At 39.5% G+C, this 22,186-nt stretch overlaps 1 non-coding gene and 1 pseudogene across 1 annotated transcript; both read left to right on the plus strand.

Annotated features, from left to right (window-relative positions):
- The first annotated feature begins 4,971 nt into the window (after positions 1-4,971).
- Gm23545 lies at positions 4,972-5,071 on the plus strand (annotated as a pseudogene).
- A 2,667-nt stretch (positions 5,072-7,738) lies between these two features.
- Positions 7,739-7,870, plus strand: Gm23267. Its single transcript, XR_003951685.1, has one exon. It is a non-coding gene; the product is annotated as a small nucleolar RNA SNORA17 (small nucleolar RNA).
- Positions 7,871-22,186: the final 14,316 nt, after the last annotated feature.

Genomic DNA, 22,186 nt, shown 5'->3' on the forward strand with positions numbered 1-22,186 from the left:
GGGATATGAACTCAGGACCAGTCAGTGACTCAGGAGCAGTCAGTGCTCTTAGCTGCTGAGCCATCTCCCCAGTCCAAAACTATGCCTTTTAAAAATAGCCTTCAAAAATATAAAATACCTTGGGGTAACTATAATCAAACAAGTGAGAGAATTGTGTGACTAAAACATTCAGACACTGCAGAAAGAAATTAAAGATATCAGAAGATTGAAAATCTCCAATGCTCATGAACTGGTAAGATTAATATAGTAAAAGTGGTCATCCTACCCAAAGCAATTTACAGATTCAAAGCAATCCTCATCAATATTTCAATATAATTCTTCACAGAATTCTAAAGACATTTTTAAGTTTATATGTAAAGAAAAAATTCCAGAATAGCTAAAACACTCTTGAATGATAAAATGTCTGGTGGAGCTATAATTCTCTTAACTCAAATTGAACTCAGAGCTATAGTAATAAAAAAACATGATACTGGAAAAAACAAAAAACAAAAAACAGACATATTGATCAGTAAAATAGAATTGAAAAGCAAGAAATAAGACCATAAACTTATGGACAACCAATTTTTAAATAAAGGAGAAATACACTCTGGAGAAAGGACAGCATCTTCTACAAATGATTCTGGTCAAACTGGATAGGAATAGAAGAATGTAAATAGATACATACTTATCACCCTGCACAATACTCAAGTACAAATGGATCAAAGACTTTAATATGAGGCCCAAATCAATGAATCTGATAAAAGAGAACATAAGGAATCGTCTTGAACTCACTGGCAGTCAAAGTCAAAGAAAATAATTTCTGAACAGAACACAGACAATATAGGCACTAAAACCTGAAAAACTTCTTCATGGCAAAGGACACGACCATTCAGACAAATCATAGTCCTAACAAATGGGAAAAGATTTATACCAACTACATATTTGATAGGAGGACAATATCTAAAATATATGAAGATATAAAAATGGATATCAATAGAACAACCCATTTAAAAATTGGCTTATAGATCTAAACAGAATTGTCAAAAAAGAAAACATAAAGTGATGGAGAAAAACTTAAAGAAATATTCACCATCTTTAGTCATAAGGGAAATGCAAATTAAAACTACTTTGAGATTACACCTTACACCAATGGAAATGGCCAAAATCAATTTTAAAAAAAGATAGATCTTATTGGTGATGATGTGGAATAGCAACATTCAGCCATTGTTGGTTGGAGTGTAACCTTGTACAGTCACTATGGAAATTAATGTGGTGGTTTATCAGAAAGGTGAGAATATATTTACCTCAAGATTCAATTATATCACTCTTGGACATATACCCAATGGATACTTCATCCTGTTACAGAGACACTTGCTCAACCATGTTCATTGAGGCTCTACTCATAATAGCCACAAATTTGAAACAACTCAGATATCCCTCAATGAATGAGTAAATCAAGAAAATGTGATACATTTATACAATGGAGTAGTACTTGGCTGCTAAAAAAATGAAATCATAAAATTTTCAGGAAAATTGACTTAACTAAAAAAATTTTCCTGAATTAGGTAACTCAGACCCAGAAAGGCTAATACAATATGTACTCACTGATAGGTGAATATTAGTAGTTAAGTCATTGACAAACAAGCCTCAGTCCTTATAATCAGAGATTTTACATGAGAATAGGAGAGAGAGAGTGAGAGCAAGAGTGAGAGAAAGTGAGAGAGCAAGAGAGCAAGAGAGAGAAAGAGACAGAGACACACACAGAATTATGGATCTTCCAAGGAAGGGAAAATAGTTATTGGTCTGGTCTGGGGTGTATGTGTGGATGGAATAAGAGGATCAAATAGGGAAGCCGGGGAAGTAGTGGGTGAAGAAGAGAATACAGGAAGGCTAGAAAACACTAAGGACCATTTGAGGAGTCTTGAAGAAACCTCAACATAGCAGAAGCTTCCTAAAGCATCTAAATGAGATTGTCAAATAACAGGGGAGATAGAGCCCCATCTGGATATCTCTCTTCACTAAATTAAGCTTTTAGAACAGAAAATGAGTTATACCTCATTATCTTCTTGGCCAATGGGATCCTTTAGGAACCCTCAAACATCACAGTCTATTGCCAAGGCAATTGGAGGCACAAACACACAGTTAAAGTTCTATTGCTTACCACAATACCTACAAAGTTTATTTAACACAGAGAACTTGAATAGATGCTTTCCTCAAGCATTCACCTATAGCAGCTAGTGTTCTTGGTATTTGAAGCTACTCTGCATGTTACCAAAGGAGAAACCTATATACCAACCAAGCCATAAACAGTTAATCTACAAAGAATGACTTGCCTGCTATTATTATTGCATTTTTGCACTATTCTGGTGTAATAGTGGCAGTTTGTAGCAACCAACCAATATCTGATTTGACTAAGGTCCACTTCAGTAATGGGGTTCTTGGGTGTCCAGGAACCTGGGATTAGCCAGGCCAGAGACCTAGGAGAAAAACCAAGTGATACTGTTCTTCTAAGGGAACATAGCAGGGAAATTCCTTAATATCCAGGCATACTTATAGATCGATGGCTTGATCATTCATCCTTAGAGAAACTTCCTCCTGCAGCAGATGGAAACAAATATAGAGACCCATAGCCAGGCAATGTGCAGGGAGTGAGAGACCTTAGAACACTCACTCCTAAAAGGGTTCTCTTCAACAAATCCCTCCCATCAGGGCTCAAAGAACTCTGCAGCAGAGAAAGCCAAAAGAATGTAAGAGCCAGAGAGGATGGAGGACACCAAGGAATCAGGCCTTCTAGACATAAGAGAGTTTGTACACAAATGAATTCACAGAAACGATGGCAACACTCACAGGGCCTGTGCAGGTCCATACCAGACAGGACTGTAGAGCTGAAAGAAGTGAACACACACCCACATCCCTAACCCAGAAGCTAGCTCCAACTGATAACCTCTTGCAAATGAAAAATTAGTTTTCTTCAAGGGAGTCTTACTGGGGAAACAAACAACTCTTAAGGGTAGGCTGCATGCCCAGCAGGAGATGGCCAACAGAAAATGACAATGCCGTTTTTTTGGAGGTTCTTTGTCATATAATGTTATCAGATCTTTTTATTCTTTTAGCCACATAGGTCTTTTACATATGCATTATGGTTTTAGATTTTGTGTTTTTATGTGATTACAGTGTGTGTGGTGTGTGTGTATGAGTGTGTATGTGTGTGTGTGTATGAGTGTGTATGTGTGTGTGTGTGTGTATGAGTGTGTGTGTGTTTCTTGTGCTTTTTCGTTGGCTCTTTTTTGTTTGATGGTTCTTTCATACTCCAAATTGTTTTTTATTGATTTTATTATATTTCATTTTGTTTCAGTATTGTTCCTTAGACGTCTGTTTCTAACAGGAGACAGAAGGAATGTGAGTGGAGGGAGAGGTGGGGAAGAATTATGAGTAATAGGGGAAAGGAGACTGAAATTGGAATATACTGCATAAAAGCTATGTGCAATAAAAGAAAAAGGTAACTGACTTCATTAACAGATAAAATGATGATATACAAGGAACCTTCTAAAGCAGTCACAATCACTAATACTAATAAACGAAGTTAGCAAGTCTGAAGACATAAAGGACAATATACAAGAGTCTATTGCATTCCTATGATCTAGAAATCATAAGTGAAATTAAAATCCAATGCTGTTTACAGTGGGATCATAAAATATAAAATAATAAAGATAAACCTCACAAAGATGTGTACAGCATATCCATTGGGTACCACACACTGGAAGTTAAAGAAAGCATAAATAAGTAAATATACATGTTTGTATATTGGAATTCCCAATATTAAGTGCTTAATCCTTCCCCAATAGATTTATAGTTTAATGAAATCTCAATAAAAAATTTCTCTCCCACTTCTTCTCTATCAGTGTGTATACATATATTTCAAGAATTGATGTGGAAAAAATAAACTTGATAAACAATATCTCTTATACAGAATCTCAAAATAATTTCACCAAATAAAAACATGTCAGACCAAAAAAGTTCACATTACTTAATATATATATATTATACATATAATATATATATATATATTCACCAAATAAAAACATGTCAGACCAAAAAAGTTCACATTACTTACCCTATCATATATATGTGTGTGTGTGTGTGTGTATGCATGTATATATATCATATGTAATATATATGTTATATTCATTTATGTATATACTATATAAGTATATAGTGTAAAATACAAACTTATCTCTACTGGTAGAAAACAGACGAGCTGTTTGCTACTTATAGAAAATGAGAAAAAAATCATTGTTTAAGAGACACAAGGAATGCACTGGAGTGACAGATAAGTTCAGTTTCTTAGCTGTATTGATAATATCACAGGTCTTTATATTCTCAGAGTTTGTAATTTTATAGCTTTAATAAGAGCAATGTGCTATCTGTCTAGTGGATCTTAACCTTTAAATGTATCTAAAACTTCTAAAAATGTATTACATGAAATGCTAGCATTTGTATAATATAAATTTTATTGATGACAACTAATGTTGTATTGCAATTAGATATTCAGTTAGACTACAAATCCCAAAATTCTGGGCAATGAAATCAATGAAATGTGGCAGAAGAGATGAGCATCAATCACTTCCAGGGTTGGTCCATAAGAACCTTCGTATTACCCACTCTTTCTTTATGCCTTGTATTGAGTAGGTTGTGATTATTCACAGTAATTAACATGCAAAAGCTATGGAGTGAACAAAGCTGGGTCCCTTGTGTCACTGTTTGAAGCAGAACCTTTTAAGAGATCCATCATCTTCTGATTGCTTGAAGATTTTTTTTAAAAGAGGTTTACTTGCTAAGGAATTTAAAAAGTTGCAGTATTGTGCACTGTCATTGCTACCGTTATCTTGAAAAGCAAAACTAATTCTTTAATTCTTTGCTATGACCAAAAGAAAAAGCAAGACAGTATCATATCATACTAACAGATCCCAGATAGTAAAGAAAAGGACTTACTTGCATCAGCAACACATATACTAAAATTGGAATGATACAGAGAAGATGATCATGGCACCTGTGCAAGGATGCACAAATCCATGAAGCATTCCACAGAAACTACGTAACACGTAGGGCCCCAAACAGGAGGGAACAAAGCGAGGGAAGTAAAATCTGGGTGGACAGAGGTAGGGACCTGGGTAGGAGAGGGCAAACAAGACAGATGAAGCGTGGGAAGGATGGTGGAAGAGGGAACTGGGAGAGAAAAGTGGACTCAGTCTGTGTGGAGCGAGGTTGTCTCAAGACAAGCTAGAAATCTAGGACAATGGAAATCTACGAGCTGACTGTAGCTAAGTCTCCTAGCAATACAGGATAAGAAACATGAAATGGTCACCACCTGTAACCAGGCAAGACTTCTAATGGAGGGGTGGGGATACCAACCCAACCACAAAACCTTCAGCCCACAAGTGTTCCTGCCTATAAGAGGTGCAGGGATAAAGAGGGAGCATAAAGTGGGGGAATGGACGGGACTGTCCCATGCCATGAGAGACAGCCCACCTCTGACACTATTAATGACATTCCACTATACTTGCAGATAGGAGGCTAGCATAACAGTCATCTGAGTTGATTCAGCCAGCAGGTGATGAAAACCAATGTAGTGACCCACAGCCAAACAATGGCAGAGCTCAGGGAATCTTGTGGAAGAGGGGCAAGAGAGGGTTGAAGAAACCAGAGAGGTCAAACACCAGAAAATATGCAGAATCAACTAACCTGGGCCCATAGGGACTCACAGAGACTGAACCACTAACCAAAGAGCATACATAGGACAGACCTAGGCCCCCTACACACAGGTAACATATGTACAGCTTGGTCCCATGCAGGACCTCTAACAGTGGGATCAGGGGATGTCTCTGACTCTACTTCTTTCCCTTGACTGGATGGCCTCAAGAGAAGAGCAACACAGTCCTATTACATCTTGGTATGCCAAGGCAGGTAGAGATCCAGGGGAGCCCCCTCCCCGCCCACCTTCTGACTAAAAGGAAAGTAGGGCAGATTGATGGGAGGGGGGAAGTGACGAAAGAGCAGGCCTGGGAGGAGGGAAAAGAGGGTAAGATCCTTTCAGGATGTTAATTAATTAATTAATTAATTAATTAATTAATAAGAAAAAGAAATGAAAAAGACATGATAGAATGCACAACTGGGAGTATTTTACTATGCTCCCTTGGCAAAATTTCAACAATTGCTTGAAAGAGAGACCATCCTTTATGGATTCCACAGCAATCTCTGCCTTTGTCTTTTGTATGATGCCCCATGTTTTAGAAAGTTTCCTTTTATGAGAATATGTGTGATTACCTTTGAGATACACCAGAAAAATTACAAGATATTCTCATCTCAGGAGCCTTTATAACATACTTAAAGATTGTTTCTAAGGAAGGTTCCAGGTGTGCAAGAGCATGATATCAGTAGAGAGCAAGCCCCTCCCAGCCCAGAGAGGCTGCTGCAGTCAGAATGTCAACTGAGTCTTCAACCTCACACAGATCTTACATAGAAAGGGTGTAATGTGATTCTCAGTTAGATCAGATAACTCTGGCTGAGATAAAGACCACGTAAAGGCTACAGTCTGATTAGATCTTGTTTGGGGGGTAGCTGGAAAATGGTTTCTGTTGGGATAAGTGAGAGGAAGATAGGAGGGTGAGGAGAGACTAAAGTGTTAAGGAGACAAAGAGCTAAGCTGAGAGTTTTATGGAAGGAAAGCTTTGATTGATTATTAGCATATGAAAGTGCGTGGAAATGTTCAGGAAGAAACTGCCAAGTTTGTTACTAAGAAATCCCAAGTTGTTGCTAGCAATTGTGTGATGTCTGTTAAACTTCAAAACTGTCAGTGAGCAGATCCAGGCTACCCAGTACTAACTTCAAAGTGGACAAAGAAGAAAGTTGAAAATAAAAATTGTAGAGAAGACAACTTCTTTGCCAAAAAAAAAGCTGAGAAATCAAGGTATCCACACATGGCCAGTGTCCATCTTTCTCCCTGCACAAAATTCAGCTCCAGACGAATCAGATGTCTTAATGTAAGACCAGAAAGTGTTACAGGACACAGGAGGGGAAGCACTTCAAGATGTGCATGGGTTTTCTGAATGGAACTCCAGTCTCAAAAAATGATGGCATCAACAAATCAACGGGGTCTGGTGGAATTAAGAATCTTAATCAAGTGAAGAAATGTGCTATAGAATAGGAGAAAATATTTGAAAGCAGGACATCCGGCAAATAGTTAATATGTAAGATATGCAAACTAAAGGGGCTAAGGAGATCAATGGACAGTTCTCAAAAGGTGAAGAGCAAATGGTCAATAAATGTCCAGCAAAGTTCAACTTTACTGGCTGTCAGAGATACAAAGCAAAACCACATTAAGTTGTTATTTTATCTTAGTCAGAATGCCAGTCATTAAGAAACAAGTTTTATCTATTATATGGACAAAAGGGACACTCGAAAATTGCTGTCGGGGAAGGTGACTTCATCCAGACACTAGGCAACTTACTATGGAGATTCTTCAGAAAACCTAAAATATATCTTCTATATGACCCAGCTCCACCACTTCAGAACTTTTAGCCTAAGCCTCCAAATTAATGTATCTCTGAGGCACCTGCCCTCAGGGTTTATAGTAGTACCATTTACAGTAGGTAAGGTATAGAGATAAACTAGAGGTAGTGTGTGTGTGTGTGTGTGTGTGTGTGTGTGTGTGTGTGATTGTCTAACAGAACACAGAGGAATAACAGGAGGATATGTCTATCATGCCCCTAGAGGCCTTGCAGATGTGGCTGCTGTGTCACATGTGCAACAGTAGATGACAGAGAGGAGAGAGGTTATGTCTATGCTCAGTGTTCCAACTTATGAACATCTTAATGATTAGTAGCCTAGCATTCCCTGAAAAAGAAATGAGCCTGAGACAATCTCCATTGGAGCGCCAGGGTGCCTGACAGAGAGCTAGCTTGAGATAACCATTTGTATAGCACCAATCAGACCCACATGGGCTCCAAGAATCTAGAGCAAGCCAGAGACTAGAAGAAGTCCGCTTGGGAATGTGGGCCCTGGGCTGGAGTGAACCCAAGAGAGACAACCCTTGCATGGAACCACTTGAGTGAGCTGGGCAAGGAGAGAGCCCAAGATGACCACCAGACCCATGTCATGGGGCCCGAATAGGGAGCTAACCTGAGATAACCACGAGTCTAGTGCTGTGAATTCATGGGGGGTGGGGGAGATACGGTGCCCAAGATGAGTCCTGCCCAGTGCCATAAAGTCATAATGTCACTTGCACAAGTGAGGTCTCTTGAGAATACTCTTGAGATAACCCTGGGCACTCAGAGGTCCTGGTGCCATGAAGAGAAGCAAGTACGTAGTGAAGACATGGAAGAGAAAGAGAAGCAGAAGGATGTGGGCACAGTGAAGAGGGGAAGCATTGGAGATGTGATAGTAGTGAGTAGCTGGTGATGACACCTAGGGCCATGGTAGGGTCCTGGCCTGTACTACTAGTACAAGGGGCCCTGTTTGGGTCTGTGGCCCTGCAGCAGCAGGTATCTATTGCTATCAAAGGTTAGAAGGAACTCCCTGGTTTGGGCTGTTGCCCCGGGGGACATTTTGATACCTGAGGGCTATGCAGAACTGGCCCTACCCCTAACCTGGGCATCATGTGAGAACTGGCCCTGTTTCTCACTACCTGCAGTAGACGGGAGAATTGGCCCTGACCTTTGTGTGGACAGCAGGGTAGAGGTGGCTCTGGTTGCAGTGGTTGCAGGTGAGCCAGTCTCAAAGGCATGAGACAAGGAGAGCAGGCAGGTTGACCAGCTTAGATACCTCTCAGGTTCACATCCAGGGCTTTGAATTGGCCCACCCCATTGTTTACCCCATTGATGGACTGCTGGAGTGCATGAAAGGGCTGGTACTACAGATCCAAAACTATAGGATGTCCATGATACAGGGCAACAACAGGATAGCAGAGAGGAGTCCCAGTGAGGTTCCAGTATGTGATAGAGTAGCAGAAGCCAGAGGCCTCATAGCAGACGAAAGAGTCATTGCAACGAACATTTGTGAGGAAAGAAGTGTGCAAATAAGGTATGCAATGTGACACACTGACACACTACAGCTTGAATGAGTTTTTTTTTCTCTGTTGTGTGGGAAGGTTGCAAGGGTGGAGGGTGGGTACTTGCAGAGGGGGATATGAATGCCATTGAAATGTATGATATGAAATTCACAAAACACTAATAAAAAGTTAATATATATTATATATTAAAGTAAAATCTTAAAGATAAAAAAATTGGGCTAGAGAGATGGCTCAGCTGTTACATGTTAGGCTCATAAGCACAAATATAAGAATAAATAATTGTTTTCAAAAGTTTTATTACATAAAAATGTGGAGTTGAATCCAAAAAGGAAAATGGAGAAGAAAATTCACACTCAAATGTGATTAAGAGCCTCAAAAATCAAATTTATAGATTTCCAAATAGATGGCTTTAGTGTAACTGCTCCCAAAGATGCCTAACTTCCATGGACCATGTATGTTCCATTCTTTTTCCATCATCAAAAGAGAATCTTGAATTGTGGCTCTTCTTCGTATCTTCATCATTTTGTATTTTTATATTTTATTTAATAGCAGAAGTGGCCAAAGTCTAGTAAGATATAGAATTGTTAGGTTTTCAAAAAAAAAAATCCTGATTTTAACTGGTCTTTGATTTATTAAAGAACATGAAGCCTTCCTATCAGAAAGGTCATATAGAGTATTTTCTAAGGTTATATGACCTCAAAACCTATTTTTACTTAACTTCTAGATTGACTGTGAACTACTTCTCAACAGAAAAAAAGAAATTAACTGGATTAAAACATTTAAACTCAGAACTAGAAAAAGAGAAACAATAAAAAAAATAGGAAAAGAAAATACTGAACAAACTTGAAATGAACAGTGATAGAGGAAAGATTTTGAGAATTAACACAAACGTTATCAGGAGAGCATGAGTTTCTGGATGGGACAATGTCAAATGTTCAGAGATCAAATATAATAAAAAGAATTAATTGAATAAAAAGGTAATTCTTTAAGAAAATCGATAAGATTCACAAACCCTTATCTGAAGTAATTAAAAGGCAGACAGAGAATATCCAAATTAATAAAGTTAGAGATGAAGGGACGCCTAAGAACAGACACTGAGGAAATGCAGAGAATGATAAGGTCACTGTAAACTGCAAGATCTAAAGGAAATGGGCAATTTTCTCAATATATACCAAAGTCAAGGCAAGTTCAGATAAGCAATTTAAATAAATCTATTGCTCCTAGTGAAATAGAAGTAGTAATTAAAAATCTCCCAGCCATAAAAAGCCCAGGGCCAGATGGTTTTATTGCAGAATTCTACTAAACTTTAAAAGAAGAGTTAATCCCAATACTTTTCAAATTATTCTACAAAATAGAAACAGAAGAAACATTGCCGAATTCTTTTTTTAAGAGACCATACTCCGATCTTAAAACTCACAAAGAGGAAAACATATTCTGCTGATAGCTCTTTCTAAGAGTTTAAGAAATAAACAAAAACAAACAAAAACCTCTAATTAAGCTTCTACTTGAACTTGGAGAACTGATCCAATCTTGTTTCTGTAAAAGCCGTGGAAACTTTCATTCTCCTGATTTCTGTGTCTGCGACTACAAACCATTAAAAAACTAAGTCTCCGAGCTGCCAGAAACCTTGCAGGAGACTTAAATTCCCTCCCACTGCCGTCTGCTGCACGTGTGCATGCCTCACTGGTGTATAAGTGCACACACACACAAATTATATTATTACTTTTTATTGTAAGCAGGCAAACATTGCCCAGTCAATGAGTTTTTATTGATTGTATTCGTATTTCTGCAAGTTGAAATTGACATCAATAGCCCCGTGTCAATTGAATCTTGCCATCTGCTAGATGGTCAATACCAGTCTAGTTTCAAAAAGAGGTTCAAGAAACACAAGATGAATGTGTGCCCATATTGTGCATGTTGTTGAAGCTTTGGGTGCAGCACAAGCCAGACAGCAGCTTCCTTGCCTTCTACCAAGATTTTTAGAGCAGCTTGTGTGCAGTCTTTGAGAGCCCCGAAAACATGGGGTTGGTGTTCTTATAGGGTTTGAACTTACTTACTAAAAATCTGCTCAGACCATAGTAGACTAGAGCTGAAGTGGGGAAAGGGTTAAAATGTAGCACCGGTAGGAAATGAGTAGCTAAGTGTCTTAGTTAGGGTTTTACTGCTGTGAACAGACACCATGACCAAGGCAAGTCTTATAAAGGACAGCATTTAATTGGGGATGGCTTACTGGTTCAGAGGTTCAGTCCATTATCATCAAGGTGGCAGCATGGCAGCATTTAGACAGGCACGATACGGGAGGAGCTGAGAGTTCTACGTCTTCATTTGAAGGCTGCTAGTGGAAAACTGACTTATAGGCAGCTAGTATGAGGGTCTTAAGCCCATGCCCACAGTGCCCTACTCCAACAAGGCAACACCTTCTAAAAGGGCCACTCTCTGGGCCAAGCATGTACAAACTATCACACTGGGCAAACACAGACTCAGGTTTCAGTACTCAAGTGTGATTAGGCGGTTGTCTAAAAGTCTAAATTATGGAACAATCATGCCAGTTTTTACCAGCAATGCAATAAATAAACAGTAAAGAATCTATATAAAAATTATACTTTTGCTCATTCAACTCTCATTCACTCGTTTAAGCATCAGACAGGAGTCTGGCTGACATGGGGTTTGGTGTATATATTTTGTAGTTCTTTATAAACCCTGCATGTCAATACCATGTTTGATGCGTAGTTGGAAACGATATAGGCTTACTCTCTGCTTGAGTAGTGGCTTCCTTTGCTGTGTGGAATCTTAATTTCCTATAAACCTGTTTGTCATTCTTGACATTACCCCCGTTCCGTACCATTCCTGTCTAGAGAGTGTCTGCCCAGGCCCCGACTTGGAATTATTTCACCTGTATTTTCTTCTTGCCATTGTTTCAGAGTTTCAAATCCCGAATTCAGTTCTTTAATCTACTTTTGAGTTTGTTTTTGTTGTCTTGTTTTTTTGTTTGTTTTTGTTTTGAGCTGTGTGAGGGGAATGGCTTAGTTCCATTCTTCTCGTGTGAAAGCCAGTTTCCCCAGAGCACAGAATAATGAAAGCGTCCTTTATGCGATCTGCGCTTCTGACACCTTTTCCAGAATGAGGTGGGGATAGCTATGGTTTGCTTCTGGTTCTTCTGCTTTATTTCATTGCCGCACAGCACATGTTTGTCTCTGTGCCAGGACCCCGCTCTCTTTGTTACTCTGGCTCTGCAGTGTGATTTGAGTTCATGTATTGTAGTGACTCCAGTATTGCTTTCTGCTGAGGGTGGGTTTGGTTCCTCGTGCTATTTTGTATCTCTGTGTCAATTTTAGGATTCCATCTGTTATTTAGTCCTGTGAAGAATGTTATCAGGGATCCATCCCATAATCAGCCTCCAAACGATGACACCATTGCATATACTAGCAAGCGTTTGTTGCAAGGACCATGATATAGCTGTCTCTTGTGAGACTAGGCCGGGGCCTAGCAAACACAGAAGTGGATGCTCACAGTCAACTATTGGATGGATCACAGGGCCCCCAATGGAGGAGCTAGAGAAAGTATCCAAGGAGCTAAAGAGATCTGCAACCCTGCAGGTGCAACATTATGAACTAACCAGTACCCCAGAGCTCTTGACTCTAGCTGCATATGTATCAAAAGATGGCCTAGTCAGCCATCACTGGAAAGAGAGGCCCATTGGACAGGCAAACTTTATATGCTCCAGTACAGGGGAACACCAGGGCCAAAAAATGGGAATGGGTAGGTAGGGGAGGGGGGGGGGACTTTTGGGATAGCATTGGAAATGTAATTGAGGAAAATACGTAATAATAATAAAAAAAGAATGTTATCAGGAATTTGATGGGGATTGCATCAGATCTGCAGACGAATTTCCCATCCCATATTTAGAATGCAAAATGATTTCCACAACTTGGACTAACAGTAAATGCCATTTGTGTTCTGTGAAGATTCTCATGGGAGATAAAGAGTGTCTGAGCTTCCTGCAGGACCCTGGTCTGTTAGGAACCGACACGCCACTGAGCATCCAATAACTGAAGAGGATTTATTTTCTCCTAGTAATAAAGAACTGGCAAATATTTCATTCACATCATCCCCTCTAATCATCACAGAGACCTTCCGTGATTGGAATATTGCTCTAGTTTTACAGACCAAAATTCACATTATTTTATAATTTATTCAGATGCATGCAGCTGGTAAGTAGCTGAACTGGGATTCTAATGAGTTTCATCTGACCCTGAGTCATCTCCTGTGTCTCAGCTTTCCAAATGACAGGGTGCATTTGTATTCTCCATATTACGGTTTAAAATGGCAGTAAATACTGATTTATCTCTCTTTATTTGGAGTTATTAAGAAAAATATTATTTACTGATCAAAGACAAGTCACCTAGCTTCAAATTTATTCACTTAGAGTGCAAAGAACAAATCGAAAAGATAGGCTGAGCTCAGTGTGTCAACGTAAGGGTTCCAAGTGCTCCCGATAGGAGGCTCTGTATAAGAGAGTCTACGGTTAGGAGAGAGAGACCCAAACTTAACGGGTTCTTCTTATGCATTTGGTACCACTGAACCTTTCAAATACCGGCTGTTTTGTTTGCTCTTAATATTTAGACTTAATTTCTAGTCTGACCACAAGATGGCATCACTCTCCAACAGTTAACCTACACTGGGTAGGGTCTGAGGTGCAGATGCTCCGCAGGCAAACAAAACAAACAAAAAACCAAAATACAGTTAAAAACCAAACCAAAACAGTAAAGGCAGAGCCCTTCATGCCTCTTTTACATCATCATAGTTTTAAACGGTATTTTAAAGTTTATTATAAAAAGTTCAAAAAAAAAGCATAAATTAACCAGATCTAAAGAGTATAAAACTTAATAAACTTCTTTCTATACATTATAGTAACCAATCAAAACACAATCTATGGAGGGAATCCCCTGTGAATTTTATGATTTCACTGTTTTTTAAAATAAAATTTAAACACTTTTTAAACTTTTATCACCAAAGATAAAAATCTGTAACAAAGTTAAACTATTCATTGCCTGCATTCAGTCCTTCCTCACCTATACTATTTAGCCTTCTCGTTCTCCCCTGTGCATATAATGTACCCACAACCACATTTGTTTTCACGAATCATTCATCATTGGCTAGATTGTCCATACGAGGAAGAATATGCCGGGTTTTTCTATATTATTTTGCCAAAAAAGTCTACACTAAATGAGCAGACTATTTTAAAATGAATTTCAGAAATAAAGAAAATGAGCAATCCTGTTGTAATTCTAATTTCAGTTAAATATTAAATATGAAGTGATCACTTCCCAGAGAAAAATCGCACAGCAAGCCATTTTCATGGAAAAAACTTTCTTTTTATTTCAAGATATCTAGGAAAGAACAATGACGGCTTTCCTCTCAAAAATTTTTTCTCATGTTTGGGGTGAGCTCACGCTTTTTAGAGGTGGGAATGGGTGGGGGGGGGGGACGTCTAGAGATAGTCCAATGGCCTGAATTTCTATTATGGGTTTCCAGCTGGCCTCAATCATCGAATCAGAACACAGATATGCAAAAGGCACATTTTATGTAGACAAACTAACATGATGAGTCCACACACTTCCAACAATCTAGCGCATTGCACCGTGCTTCCCTTCCCACAGCCAAACCCGAGAGAAAGGTCTCTTGCCTTCCCTCCATCTCCTCTTCAGCAGCAAAACTTCCACAGCCAGCTCTGCTGTGTCTCCCGGTCACGTAACTTCTCTCTACAGACACATTTGATTAAAGGTATCAGATCAGCATCGACACCTTCGCTGGGTAAGGTCAGAGAAGCCAGCTTCTCCCACACAAGAGAAAATCTATACCTTCGTTACAAACCATGCTACCCTAGGCGACAAAGAAAAAGTATTCTGAGGGTGGGGCAGGCCGGCAAGTTTGATAGTTTGTTCTAGACAGCACACATTTCCCATTTTTCAAAGCTTGATGAACCATAGTGATAATACTAGATAAAAAAATATAAGTTCAGGATTTTTTTCTTTCCTTTCTTTTTTCTTCTCCTTCCTTTTATTCTCTCACACCCCAAACTTCTCTTCCTCACTTGAAAGCTATCTGCATTTGCTGGGAGCCTGGCTTCAGGTTCCATGACGAAGCACGAGCTCCCCCTACCGACGTTCTTGAAGAAAGACAGGATCTGTCACTCTCCACCACAGATTTTTTTTTTTTTTTTTTCTTCTCTCCTAAATTTGGTCCAACTAGTAGAAAATTATTTAAATACGTGCACACTTGAAAATTCTTGTGTTTTGAGGGAGGATTCGATTTTCACTTCTGGAGAAATATTTTAGCCAGCGTATTAATGCAAATGCTTTCATTCCCATGAAAGCTATAACAGCACTCCATTCAGAGACAGTACGGTTTAGAAGTCTTTTACCAGGCTGTGTGTTCCAGCATGAAATTGATGTAAAACTCAGTAGTTTAAAAGAAAGTGCTCTGCCATTTCAGAAAAACAAACAAACAAACAAACCCCCAAGAATTCAGAATCCTGCTGGCAGTGGAGAATTGCCAGCAGGAACAGCAAAGAACAGGCCAGGAACCAAAATATAACACAGGAGTGATGTGTGTCACGGAAAGAGGTTGAGACTAGTCAAGCAATTATAGGTAAGGTGTCAAGTATGCATGGTTTCACTTTTATTTTCTGGACACCTTTGGCATTGGTGTTTAAATTCTGGGATGCAGTTAACATGGATTTCCAAGCTGCTTGTCATGTATTCCATGTTCTTAAATTTGGGGTTAATAAAACCCATCCAGAATAACTTTACAATCCAGATGGTGCCATACTGATGTGATACAGAAGGGCAGTGGTTTAGAGAAAGCCCAAGGATGCCTCACAGACTGTGGCTCATGAAAGATGAGTGAGAGATGTCTGGAAAGAGCTGGTGAACAAGACAGTGAGAAATGAGGGTGTGGAAGGTCAGGCCCTTAAAGTCTAAGATGTGGACAAGATGCCCAGTTGTCTGTAATGGAAACCAGTTTATTATTAAACAGATACTTCATCTGCTGGCATTTTGAGGACACTGATATAGAATCAGGCAGCACTGATAAAGGACTGGGGACCACTTAGAGGAGTCTACAGATGAGCATAAGGAACCACTGCCCTTAGCAATGAGATTCCTCTGCAGATCGATCTGAAGTTTCTTGGGCCATACCTGCACAGAGGTGTATCTTCAGAAGGATCAAGTACAAGTCCCTGGGTGAACAACACTATCCTGCCAAGGAACTCCATTTTATACCTGTGTCCAGAATGCTGATGGGGCTGCTGTATCGTGTCAGGAAACGATTATTTTGTGCATCTCATCTTGACCCCACATTTATTATTATGTTGGTGAGTAATTAAGTCACAAGAAGTGAGTTTGCACCATGGAAATTGGAAGAAGCTACAAGTAGAAGATCTTACATCACCCAGAAAGCTGATTGCTCAACACAGATCATCAGCATATTCTCATACATACCACATGCATGTACATATGTGCGCATGCATGTGTATATAGTCACCAGAGAATCTTAAGCAAAAAGAGGTGAAGTTATTTTTGTCAACTATCCTCTCCCGTATTACACTCCACAGAACCCCTTGAGCATATCCCATTATCATAGTCAGAAAGGAGATTTTCAGAGCAGGGTGAAACCTGTTATTTAAAAAAAAAAAAATAACCATTCATCTGGCACATCAGAGTCAAGAAGAGTACGTTTCAACCCTGCTATGCTTAATAAGGAGAAAAAAAAATCCCTTCTGGGTCATTACTGGAAATGTCAGCTGCTGCAGTCTGTCATCTTTCGGTTGATGGAGCATACACATTCCATTCAAGTCACTGGGCTTGACTCTCAGCTCACATCCCTTACTGTGTGGTCCATTCAGCCTGAGTGTCCTTTGCCTTATCTGTGAAAGAGAGACAACATATCCCATCCCACCAGGGCAACAATAGAATGACAGAAAGGTCATGGGTTATTAAGCCATCATCAGCTTAATAATAATAAAAAAGAAAAAAAAAGGACTACAAATAGATATTGGTCCAGTTGTCCATGTCAGTCGCTCTCTGTCTTTCACCTTTGATGAGTTAGAGAAACCCCGCTGGGACCAGGTGATGAAAGGATCAGAATCGTCCTCCTGTGGTTTAGAAGCTTACAAGCTTGTCCGTGCTATAGGTTGGTACTTGAGGAGGGTGGGGGCCGAGCCTCGCTGCAGAATCAAGTAAGATCTACAAGGCACGATGAAGTCTGGGTCTCACCGCCTCTAAAAATAAACCCCCAAAGCCAGACTTTCCAAAGGATCTCTCTAAAAGCAAATCAAAAGGACCTAGAACAGGCTTGCTCATCCCCACATGCCCTTGAATGGAAAACCTCGGTGTGCTAAGTGATAGGAAAGCGGTAGCCAGCACCGAACCAATGGCGGACACAGAATAAGATTGTACGCCTCACAGGCCTCCCTCAAGAAATAGAGAGGGAGGTGGAAAAAAAAAAGGCAGAGAGGTGAACAGGAGCATGAAAGACCTTTTTCATTCCCAATTAAGTGTGGAATGAAAGAATGTGATCCGTGCGAAAAAGAACACGGCTGCTGCTGGCAGCGGTGAATGCCGAGCACCGTTTTAATATTTGCTGTCTGCCATTAGGAAGAAAGAGCCTGGATAATTGCCCAAATTTCATAACCTTTAATTATATACATCCCCGAGGACAAATTAAAGAATGTGCCAATAATACCTGAGATTCAGGTTAGCGTTCTGGAAGCTGTCAGATGCCTGCCTTGTAGGGTAGGGGAATTTTCTTAGATATTTTTCACACCTTGTCCGGGAGGGAGAAAGCAAGAAGGTTGGGGAAGGATTTAAGAGTTCTGATGTGGCTCTTGTTTCACTTGTGTCCACGGCCCCTTTTCTTCACTGTCCCATAGGCACCCGGCTGTGAGGGACCTCCAGGGAAAGATTCCAAGCAGTCACACTTAAGATCTATTTTACAGGATCAAAGTAGTTACAGTGGCCCAGTCTTCACATTCTTCCTTTGTCAGGAGGCTTTGAAGATGTGATGTAGTACTCCTGGGGCTGGCCTCCTTTAGCAGAGCTTTCTAGAGGAGTCTGATAAGGCATCGGTGCTTGGAATGATGTATAGACACGAGAAACAGGAGGAAGGAACAAGGCTGAGACCAGGGCTGACAGCAGGATGAAAACAGGCTCCATGACGTGTATGAGCTTCCAAAGGGACAAGAGTAGAGGGCACGCCAGAGCCAGACTGCAGGAAGCCATGCTCTGGTGTGTGCTCACAGTCAGCTGACACAGTGGCATTTTGAACCTCAGATCTAAGGGTGACAGTACCTCTGTGTCCTGTAAGCACCGAGGGTGCCTTTGTCAAATTAGGGAACTGGAAAAGTGGTTAGAATGCTAGTTGTGTCACTAAGCAGAGCTTCCCCATTGGCACACACACAAACACACGCCACTTGCTGTCATTTAGTTCCTCCCTGTACTAGGATATATTTATAAATATTGGCCTTGGTGCATGGATGTTGGGGCATAAGGTTTACTGGAGAAGCTAGACTTAAGATGCCTGAAGTATATTAGAAAATATGAGTTTGCAACATCAAAACTCTGCATATGTCAAAGCAGTATATACAGATATAGATGATATAGATAATACAGGTATCCATGATAGATATAGATAGATAATATAAATATAGATAGATAGAGGTATAGATATGGATATAAATTTAGATATAGACATAGATATAGGTATAGGTATAGGTATAGATATAGATATAGATAGAGGTATAGGTATAAGTACAGGTATAGGTATAGATATAGATATATAGATATAGATTTGTTGACTCCACAAATAACTGGTTAGTATTCCATAAATTCCTTGGGATCAAGGAAGATAATCTTATTTTTCAGTCTACCTTCATCAATACACTAGACAGAGAAGCATAACTTATAATATATAGATAGATATAGATAGATGATATACGCAGGTAGATAGATGATAGATAGATAGATAGATAGATAGATAGATAGATAGATAGATAGATAGATAGATAGATAGATATGTCCATATGACAGGGTTTATTGTGGGCTTTGTTTCAAGCAGCCACAGAAGCTGATACTGTCAACTGTAGTGCGCTGAGCCCGAAAATCTCTCCCAAATACCAGAGAACTGAGGTACTGATGTGAGTCTGAGTTCAGTAGTTTGAGATCCAGATGTACCAGCACTGAAAGGCAAGGAGAGATAGATGGGAGTTGAAGCTGGGGTGGGGGATCCCTCCTTTCTCAAATATTTTTGATCCAAGAAATTGATGGATTCCCATTTACAGAAGTGACGGTAGCTTTCTTTACCCAGTCTACTGAATCACAGGAAAAATTCTCCTACTCTTCAAAGCTGCTTAATTCCAAGGCAGAATGAGTTTTCCTTACAGATGAATTATTGTGAAGGGAATGTGCAGATTTTAGTGTCAAGCTTTAAAAAATTCCCTGTGTAGATATTGTAGCCATCACTGATATTTCTTCAAGGAGTCTTGAAAATATTCCAAACACTTGACAAGATTTCTTCTCTTATAAATAACAAAAAGCCAACATACATAAAGTTCAAGTTCAAGTTGAGATTCACTCCCTTCCAAATTTCATGCCCTGCTCTTTTAAAATGCTCTCAAACATGAATACAGACTGGAAGGATGTCATTATTTGTGTTTCTGTAACAAAACATATGAGACGTGGTGAATTGTAAAGAATGCAAATTTATTTCTGAGCCTTCTGAAGACTGGGAAGTCCAAGGTCAAGTTGCCAGCAGGTGTCTTGTAAAGTGTTGTCCTTCACAGACGGCACTATCTAAGTGTTCTCTTATGATGTAACAGACAGAAGTGGCAGAAGAGAAAAATAATATTGTGGCACACTGCAGAAGAGCAAGAGAGACCAAATTCATTGCTCCAGTCCCTTCCTAATTTGTGAAGTCATCCATTAGATGCCTTAACATTTTCATGTTCTTGTATTTATCATTAGGTTTCTACATGGGAGGCAAAGTCAGGTGATGGTAAAACAGAGGGTTAGACTGGGTACATGGATATTTCTCTGAATTTACCATAAAACAAGGGTTAGCCAACTTAAGGAAATTTTACGTTTTCCACTTTTCTTTGTAGAGGTGAAAATGTTAGAGATTTTTAGTCAGCAAATATGTTTAGATTTTAATGTACACTAAACATTAAAAGAGACAATTACTGTAAAGATTAAGGAACTATATGACTTACAAGTGTTGCTATTGACAGGAACAAACCCTGTTTCCATCCCATCCTCATTCTGAGAACACTTGAGAGATATCTAGTTTATATAGATCTGGAATGAAATAATTGTAAAATAATTATACATAGGTCTCCAAACTTTTGATTTTATGCTCTCTTTGGACAAGAAATAAAACAATAGTCATTTTTTTTTTTGGCCAGAAAAATCACTGCCCAGTTGAGAAAGAAGCTACAAAAGTTTCTCCTATTGTACAGCACATCTAAATGCACATCTAAATGGCTGTGGTGTGGTGGTTTGAATATGCTTGGCCCAGGGAGTGGCACCATTAAGTCCAGTTTTGTTGTGGAGTAGATTTGTCCTGGTTGATATGTCACTATGGGGTTGGACTTTGACACACACACCCTAGCTGCCTGAAGACAGTCTCCTCCTGGCTGCCTTGCAGATCAAGATACAGAACTCTCAGGTCCTTATCCAAGTGTGCCTGCCTGGATATTGCCATACTTCCTGCTTTGATGATAATGGACTGATCCTCTGACTCTGTAAGCCAGTCCCAATTAAATGTCGTCCTCTATAAGGATTGCCTTGGTCATGGTGTCTCTTTCCAGCAGTGGGAAGCCTAACTAAGATGCCAAGAATAGCTAAAACACAGAAGTACCGGTGTTCAAGATATACAGTCTTCATCTTGCTCATCTTATATAACAGAGACCAAAGCTTGGGATAACTCAGGTAGCTGAAAGGCTTAGCAGAATGAACCAGAAACAAGTAAGCCAGAGAAGAAAATAACTCTAAGGAGCCACAACAGTTTTCACTGTTATCTGACTAAATGTTAAGCTGCACAACCCAGAGGAATGTCATGAGACCAGGCTTGAATACAGTGATATGGGAATGAACTGGGCGAGAATCACAAATTAATTCATTAATCTGGCTTGAACATTGCTAGGGTCAACTTTGACAAACCAGATACCAACAGTCTTTAGTGGCAATGCCATACTGACTTCTTGCTAATGTCCATACCATGGCAGACTCAGGATCATGAAATTCCCACTCAGTTTCCCAAAGGGAAAAGTGAAGGTTCAGTGGATGAACGTGGGCTTTCCTGGGCATGCAGGATGCTGCTGTGAGGCTGTTTTCTCACCTACTACAAATGGTGATGGGCACAGATGAGTAGTTATGAGAGAGAAGACCATAATTACTCAATTCAGTACTGATTAATCCAGACCACTCAAAGCAACCTACAGATTCAATGCAACACTATCAAAATTCCAGTAGCATTTCCACAATACTAGAAAAAAGCTCCTGGAACTTAAAAATCTCTAAGAAAAAAAAGAAAGACAAAGAACAGACGGTTTAATTTTGTGTAAGAAGAAGGAAGCTGTGGGCTTCACACTTCCTGACTCCAAATTCTATTACAAAGCCATAGAGTATCAAGACATATGGCATTGGCAGAATAAGACACATAGACTCGTCAAACAAAGCATAGTTCAGAAGAAACTTGACCAGTTAATCTTTAACAAAGATGCTAAGAGTATCCTGTAGGGAAGAACAGTCTGTTTAATAAACATTGTTTAGAAAAATTGTATATCCACAAGAAATATATTGAATTTGATCTTCATTTTTACAGCTTGCACACAAACAACTTAAAGGGAATGAAAGACTAAACATAAGACCAAATGAACTTAAAACTCATAGAAAAAGAAGAGCTCGTTGTCAGTTTTGACAATGGTTATTTTGAGGGGAAATATGGCATTACGTACATAGTTAGTACAAGTAGAAATGGGAAGTTTTTACTACATCAAACTGAGATGCTTCAATTTAGCAAAGGAAACAGGTAACAGTGTGCAGAGTCCCCCCAGGCAATGGGTAAAAGTATTTGCAAGCCATG

This window comes from Mus musculus, chromosome 15, assembly GCF_000001635.26.
Source record: "Mus musculus strain C57BL/6J chromosome 15, GRCm38.p6 C57BL/6J".
NCBI lineage: Eukaryota > Metazoa > Chordata > Mammalia > Rodentia > Muridae > Mus > Mus musculus.